At 45.7% G+C, this 7737-nt stretch overlaps 1 pseudogene; it reads left to right on the top strand.

Moving 5' to 3' along the window:
* LOC149467240 (uncharacterized) overlaps positions 1-7460 on the top strand; it is a 70081-nt pseudogene extending 62621 nt beyond the window's left edge.
* Positions 7461-7737: the final 277 nt, after the last annotated feature.

A 7737-nucleotide genomic window follows, 5' to 3' on the forward strand; every position in this document is an offset into this window, starting at 1 on the left:
GAAGCCAGCAGCTCCAGACCCCTTCCCGGATCGAAGGTCTAAACCACCGGAGGCAGTAGACGTGGATGGGGAGGAGGAATTTGAAGTTGAAGCTATCTTAGATTGTAGGAAGAGGGGTGGCCAAACTCAGTTTCTGGTTAAATGGAAAGGATATGGGGCGGAGGAAAATTCATGGGAGCCGGCTCAAAATGTGCACGCCCCGTTTTTCAGAACCAGCCGTTCAGTAGGGGTCAGTTGGGCATCCGGAGGTTGCCCGTAGGGGGGGGGCAATGTCAGGGATCCCGGGTCCTCGGCGGTGCGTGCATGCGCAGAGGGCCGATCCGTCCCAGCCGGCGAGTGCAGAGTCCTCGGCGATCGCGGCAGCGACCGCGCATGCGCAGTAGCGATCGCGGCCGCACCAATGGGAGAACAGGGCGCTCTATTTAAAGCTGCCCTGTGCATCTCCAGGTTGCCGCAAGGTCTTGTTCCTGATCCTGTAAGTACGCTTCCTAGTTGCCAAACTCTGCCTGTTCTGACTTATGCTGACCCTCTCCTGCTCTGACCCCGGCTCGTCCCTGACCATCCTTCTGCCTGACCCTCGGTACCACGCTGCCCGCTACCTGCTGAACCTGGCTTGTGACCCTGACCATTCTCCGCTTACTCCCCCTGTACCACGCTGCCCGCATGATACCGACCCGGCTAGTCTGACCTCGCTCACTTCTAGCTGTCACCCATCCATCCCGCTCGGATCGGGATCTGTCATCCGTCCATCCCGCTCGGATCGGGATCTGTCATCCCATCCATCCGCTCGGATCGGACCTGTCATCCCCTTCACAGCAGGCTCATCCCGGGCACATACCCTCAGCGGGACCCCTCTGCCACCGCCGGGGGTGCCCAGGGGCGCGACCTGGTTCCAGTCTTGCACCAAGTCCATCCCCACCATCAGGGGCCCTGGTGAAAAGGCAGACTGGGACTTAGACTCCGCATCCTGGGAAACCCCGTGCTGTGGACCACTAGAGATCCCGTTGGGCGGAGCCTGACAGCACCATTAGAGAGGGAATAATTGGAGATGTGAGTGATGGAGCATAGGACAGAAGAAGAGGGTGACCGTAGTACTTGAGAGTGGACAGGATCCAGGGGACATGTGGTGAGATGGTCTTTTGAAAAAACTTTAGTGACCTTTTTAGTAGTAGCAAAGTGAAAAGAGGAAACTGTTGAGGAAGGTTTAGTATAAGGTATGCTAAGTGGGATAGATGTCTGTGTAGCAGAGATGCCCCTACAAATTGCATCAATCTTGTTTTTTAAACGATTTGCAATCTCATAAGCAGTAAGTAAGTTACTGGATGGAGGCAGAGAAAGTAGAGAGTTAAACGTAGAGAAGAGACGACGAGTACTGGATGACAAGGTAATAATAAGAGTGACAAAGTAGGCTTGTTTGGCAGCATGGAAGGAGAAATTGTATGTTAAGAAAGCAGATTTATATAGGGTGAATGCTTGCTGAGATTTTGTTTTACGCCACAATCGCTCCAGTACAGGTCTACTGTATGTTGCTTAAGATTTCTGGTATCGTCAGTCTGCCACGGTTGTAATGGTCGGGGCCTGATACTTCATGTAGTTAGAAGAGCAAGTGAGTCTAATGTGGATGAAAGTGAACTGTTGGAGACAGAAGTGGCCAGGTCAGGGCAGGACAGAGGAGAGATTCATAGAGACAGTCAGTTGCAGAGTGGAAAAGAGAAGGGTTCAAGTTGTGAAGGTTTCTGCGGGTAATTGTTTGCTGCATGGAGGGATAAGTGTTTGAAGACGAGGACACTGTAAAGGTGATGAGATTGTGATCAGAGAGAGGAAAGGGGGTGTTTGTGAGGTTGTAGGGAGTGCAAAGATGGGAGAAAACAAGGTCTAATGTATTCCCATTAGAGTAAGTGGAGGACTGTATACATTGTGTATCCATGTATCTGTATCCATGTAAGTAGGTCAGTATTTCTTGAAACTCTAGATCATTTTGAAATGCAGTCACCAGGTCCTGTGGTGTGACCGTGAAGACTGGTGAAATACACAGCTCTTCTTTTGGTGTTCCTGTTACTCTTCTCGATTGAAGACAACACAAGACAAATAACCTGCTACTTGATTAAACTTTCCTGGCTTGGCCTATAGCAAATGTCAAAGTTGTACTGAAACAGACTGTCTGACCATCAACAGTACATCAGTGGTCTCCAAACTGTGGACCGGGGGCCAGATGCGGCCCTTTGCCTTTATCCGGCCCTTGGGGCACCATTCAACTTACTGACATATACAATTGGGAATATGTCCTCCAACTACCAACAAGGATGGGGCACTATTCCTCCCCTCTGGCACCAAGAATGGGGCACTATTCCTCTCCTCTGACCTCAGTCGGGGCCCCCTCCATGGTCTGAAAGACAGTATACTGGCCCTTTGTTTAGAAAGTTTGGAGACCCCTGATCTATATATACGAAAGGACAGTGGCCAGACCCTGACACTGTCAGCAAGGAAGTTCAGGCTTGGTGATGCCACAGTTCACATGTTCATATGCAGGCCAATGCCTCATGTTTTCCTGCAGAATGTTTTTGGCCAGCTTTGCTGTCATCAGCAGCTTCAAGCTCTTACACTTCTTACCTTCCTGTCAGTGTGAGATAAGTATCTGGTTTATGACAGAAACTCAAAGAAATGTCCGATTACAGTCTTGTGTAATGGAATTGTATTTCAGTGTTTTATTGATGTGTAAAGATATAACAATAAAAAACAAGAACACATTTGCATGATAGTTATGATTCATTTTCATTTTTATAATAGAACTTCTGTCGATATGTCATCATAAGCTTCTAAGATGAGAAGAACTCTTATCAGACTATCTATAATGTTGTAGTTATGACATCAGAATAAGCCATACTAGGTGGCCTAGTCTTGCGAGAGCCAGAATGAGTGTTCAGGCAATCTATGGTACTTCTACAGTGCAAGGCAGTTTGACTACAAAGAGAAACTACAAAATTTGAAGAAGATGAAATATATAATTACTCCTTAGCTTCATCTAAAAATTAACACTTAACACAACCTTTCCCTAAATGTGCTCTTGTAATCTATTCCCCCCAACATTTACCCTTTAGTGAACCCTTACTGCATAAACTTGAAATCTAACCATACAATGGTTAGAACACGAAGTGTCCCATCACAGCGACCCTCATGTTTACCTGTCATTAGGCAAATTTAGGCAAATGATGTGTCCCGTAGAGAGACACTTGTCCCAGACAGGTAAATATGGGGGAGGGTCATCTGGTGATGTCAACGGGTGACCCTACCCCCATGTTTACCTGTCATTCGGCATGTGTCCCTGAATGGGACACATCGTGTCTGGAGGGCAGCAGAGGTTTTGTTTTGCGCAGAACAGCGTTCATCTAGATTGACATTGGATCTACTTCAGGGAACTTTTTTTTTTTTGGGGGGGGGGGTTGTTAATATAGGACTTACCAAAAACTGTGTTTTATGTTTAATTTTGACACTTTTTTGGTGAATGAGTAGGGTTAATATGTACCCCATACTCATTCACGGGGGGGGGAGTGGGATCTGGAGGCCCCCTTGTGAAAGAGGGCTCCCAAAATCCAATGAGCCCCCCTCACCTGCAGGCTCTCACAACCACCACCCAGGGTTGTGAAGAAGAGGCCCGTGTTCCCTCACCATTTTGATATGGGGTTCCCCTCAAAATCCATACTCATCCCGAAGGGCCTAGTAAGGATTGGAGGGGACCCCACACTGTTGTTTTATTTTTTATTTTAACCGACACTTCTTATGTTTACATTATGCTGACAGGGGGGAATCCTGCTGATATCATGGTTGTTAAGGAAGTGGTGGTGGCCGCCTGCTCCTTAACAACTGGCTCTTCTTAATGATATGAATGATCCAAATGAATCTGAACTGATCCAAAAATGTTGTTATAACATTTTTGGATTCGCTCAAATTAGTTAATTTGTCCTTTCAGAAATTTGGATACATCTGAATCTCCGAAAATGAAATTTTCATCCGAAAAAGGAAACTCAACAAACTGAATTGCACATATTTAGTTTCTATGCAGAGCTGCACCAGATTTTGCACTCTCCAGCTTTACTAAATCAACCCCTATATGTAGCATAAACATCTGAATCCACCACCTAACACTTAAACCTCCTCCTATGTCTAATGCTAACACTTAAAGCGGAACTTTACATAAAAATAATGTTCTTTAGCAAGAAACATACATTCCACATTAACATTTATGCTACTAAAATTAGCGTGCTGTAAATAGCCTCCATCATTGTTCCTGTTTCTTCATGCTGCCATTTGTTGAAGCCCAGAGAAAATCTTTAACCGCTTCCCGACCGCCCTATAGCAGAAATGCAGGGTGGCACGGGTGTGCAAAATCATATATACAGAGTGTATATATATATATTATATGTGTGTGATTTTGCATTTCCGTGTAGGAATCTTGCACTTTCGGCCATTTGCAGTCGCGGCTGTCAATCACCGGGTCCCAGCTAGTGATTACTTGCTGGCGCCCGCTGATTACTGAGGATCTCCAATGGGGAGGAGGACTGTTTTGTTTACTACAGTTCTCCCTGTCAGCTCGGGCACACTGCTTTGGAAGCACTGCATCTAATGCAGTGTGCTTACAGTGAAGCACACTGACATAGCCCCCTAGTAAAACACTCCCTGCACACAGTTAACCCTTTGATCGCCCCTCATGTTAACCCCTTCCTGCTCAGTGCCATTAGTACAGTGTCAGTGATTTTGTTTTTAGCACTGATCACTGTATTGGTGTCACTTTGTATGTCAGTGACACCTAGTCAGTTACCCTCAGTGTCAGAAATTTCAGTATATATACCTCCATTTGTAAATGCTATAACTCACGTAAACAAATGAATTTACACATATTAGGTTTTTTTTGTTTAGCTAAGACATGCAGCAGAATACATTTTGTCCTAAATTTATGACAAAATTTTTTACTGGACATGTTTAATAGCAAAAAGTAAAAAATAAAGTTTTTGTTTTCTTAAAATTGACGGACTTTTTTTTTCTATAGCACAAAAAATAAAAAACACACAGGCGATCAAATATGACCAAAAGAAAGCTCAATTCGTGGGGAAAAAAAGGACATAAATTTCATTTGGGTGCAGCGTTGCATGATTGCACAATTGTCAGTTAAAGTAACGCAGCGCTGTAACACAAAAAATGGCCTGGTCAAGAAGGGGGGTAAATCCTCAGGAGGTCAAGTGGTTAGTGAATCAGGGAAAAGAGGCACAAACCTGTCACATGACCTGTTTAAGGCAGTGCTCTCCTCCTATTGGTGTATGATCTCTGCAATTTTATGCAGAACACTCTGTTGTCACTGAAGTAATATAAAGTATAACCTTGATCAGTTCAGCTGAAATGTCCTTCTTCCCGTGGAAGCCATTATATTTTTAAGAGAAACCATTTTGTCTATCTGGAGGGCAATCATATTTCCTGGTGCCTCCATGGCAGCATACCTGCGCATACGAGGACTCAAGTGACTGGGCTGGCCAGCAGGGTCCTAGAGCCGTCGATTCGCACATGCACGGTGTGGCTTGACGCTACGATGGCCATCTTGGTTATGGGCAAATAAGCTATTTTGCCCCTACTTGAATTCCTATTTTTTCCTTCCAGGATGGGGGAGGAGCTTGTTTCCCTTTGCCCCTCCCCTTCCACTAGATAATCCCAGGAGCTTTAATGTGGCCTTGTGTGGCTTCGGTGGAGGTCAGCCTTGCTGAGAGCTCCTGGAAGTATCATCAGTATTCATCTGTGGTAAGTCTTCTTTTTTTTTCTCTTTCTCTTTTTTTTCCCCCTTCTTCCTTTCTACCATGCACCCTCTTTTATTGTTTTTTTTTTTTTTTCAAAAAAAAAGAGGGGGAAACGCAGTAATCTAATCCTCTTCCTGTCTTATAGCTGCTCTTTTTTGCTCTCTGCTTAAGATGAGCCGTTCGCCGCCCGAACAAGACCCTCTACTTCAAAGGTAAGGGCTTTCGGCTGGGTAAGTAAAAAAAAAAAGAATGCGCTTATGCTGGTACATTTATGTATTTCAGCCCTGTACACCAGAAGAAGTCCAAGAGGAGATCCAGGCGCCGTGAAGAATCCAACGAGGGAAGTCTGAGCCAAACTCGATCTTCCAGATACCATCTGACTGGGGCATGTTCTTCTGCCAAAAGACAATGATCCTCATGCTCCCCATGTCCTAGACCCCAAAAATGCTGGGCATGTGAAGCCACCTCTCTACCGCACAAGCTAGTCTGCAGAGACTGTTTCGGAGACTATGCAGCGGAAAGAGGTGCAGAGAGCCAGCAGGTTGCGGACCTACTAAAAAAAAGTGGTCAAAGATTCACTCGTAGAACTAGTAGCAGCTAATCTGTCACAACTATTATCATAGGAAGAGGCATCAGACGCGCTACTACCAGGCCCATTCTCGGGTGAATCCTCTCACCCAATAGCGAACCGGCTGTCTAGACAATCTGGAGAAGAAGATTACTCTGATTAATCAGATCCCTCAGGCTTTAGCTTTCCCTGGTTCAGCCTTATGTCCAGTCAGTCAAGCTTGCCATTGGTTGGGAAAAAACTGATTCCCCAGCAAAGAAATCAAGGGGCTACTTCCCATTTCTTAAAAAGTGAATCTCCTTGTTTCCTCTGGTGGATGAAACCAGGAATGTTATAGAAGGAGAATGGAAAAAGACTGAGAAAAGATTTTCTCTAAATCGCCTGGGAAAGCTATATCCGCTGTCAGAAGCAGACTCCAGAATGATCCACTGTTAGTGGATGCAGTGGTGGTCCGCTTAGAAAAAAACATAACATTACCTATGGATGACTCAACCTCATTTAAAGACCCCCTAGACAGAGGAATAGATCTTGACCTAAAGAGGACCTATCAGATGGCCGGAAATGCCTGCCTGCCTGCGATTGCACTAACATCCGTCTCCAATGCTTTGGGAGTATGGATGAACAACATAGAGGTGGCTATCCAACAGGGAGTTCTCAAGGAAGATATAGTCAAGGCTTTGGATGAGCTCAAGCTCTCGGCTGACTTCATTGGTGAAGCAGCTATCGATACAATAAGATCATCTGCAAGATCAATGCTGCATGCCGTAATGGCAAGGTGGGCCTTATGGTTGAAGCCATGGGCAGCCAACCCAGCATCAAAACAAAATTGGTGTAAAATCCCTTTCGATGGCAAAGCACTGTTTGGAGAGAGGCTGGAAAAGGCCATTTCACATCTTACAGGAGGAAAATCAGGCCTGTTACCCCAAGACAGAAGACCTAGACGTACCAGGGGAATTACTTCAAGATTTCAGCAGTTCAGGGGCAAAGATTACAGGCAGTTCAGACAGGGCAGAGACTCAAGAAAGACCTGGAGAAGCACACAATCCACTTTTTTGAGGACCCACAAACAAAGGGCTTTGCCTAACCCGCAGGACACCACCAAATCCTTTTGATGCCAGGCCATCTCAGGCGATCCCAGTAGGAGCCAGACTGAGGTATTTTACCAAGGTTTGGATGCACAAATGGAAAATCGAAAAAGAATTCTCCTGCGCTCCAAGACTCAGACAGGTGGCACAAGATGGAACCAGGCCTGGGGAGAACGAACACCACTGCATAAAGGGCTGTGCAGCTCCAAACCAAGGCTGGGGAAGCCCAATCAGCACTGTAAAATGAAATAAAAAACAAGAAGCGCACCAGCCTTGCGCATTACCTCAGCGACCAAAATTTATT

The sequence above is a fragment of the Staurois parvus genome, unplaced genomic scaffold (assembly GCF_062004578.1).
Source record: "Staurois parvus isolate SC_StPar_1 unplaced genomic scaffold, SC_StPar_1.0 ptg000118l, whole genome shotgun sequence".
NCBI lineage: Eukaryota > Metazoa > Chordata > Amphibia > Anura > Ranidae > Staurois > Staurois parvus.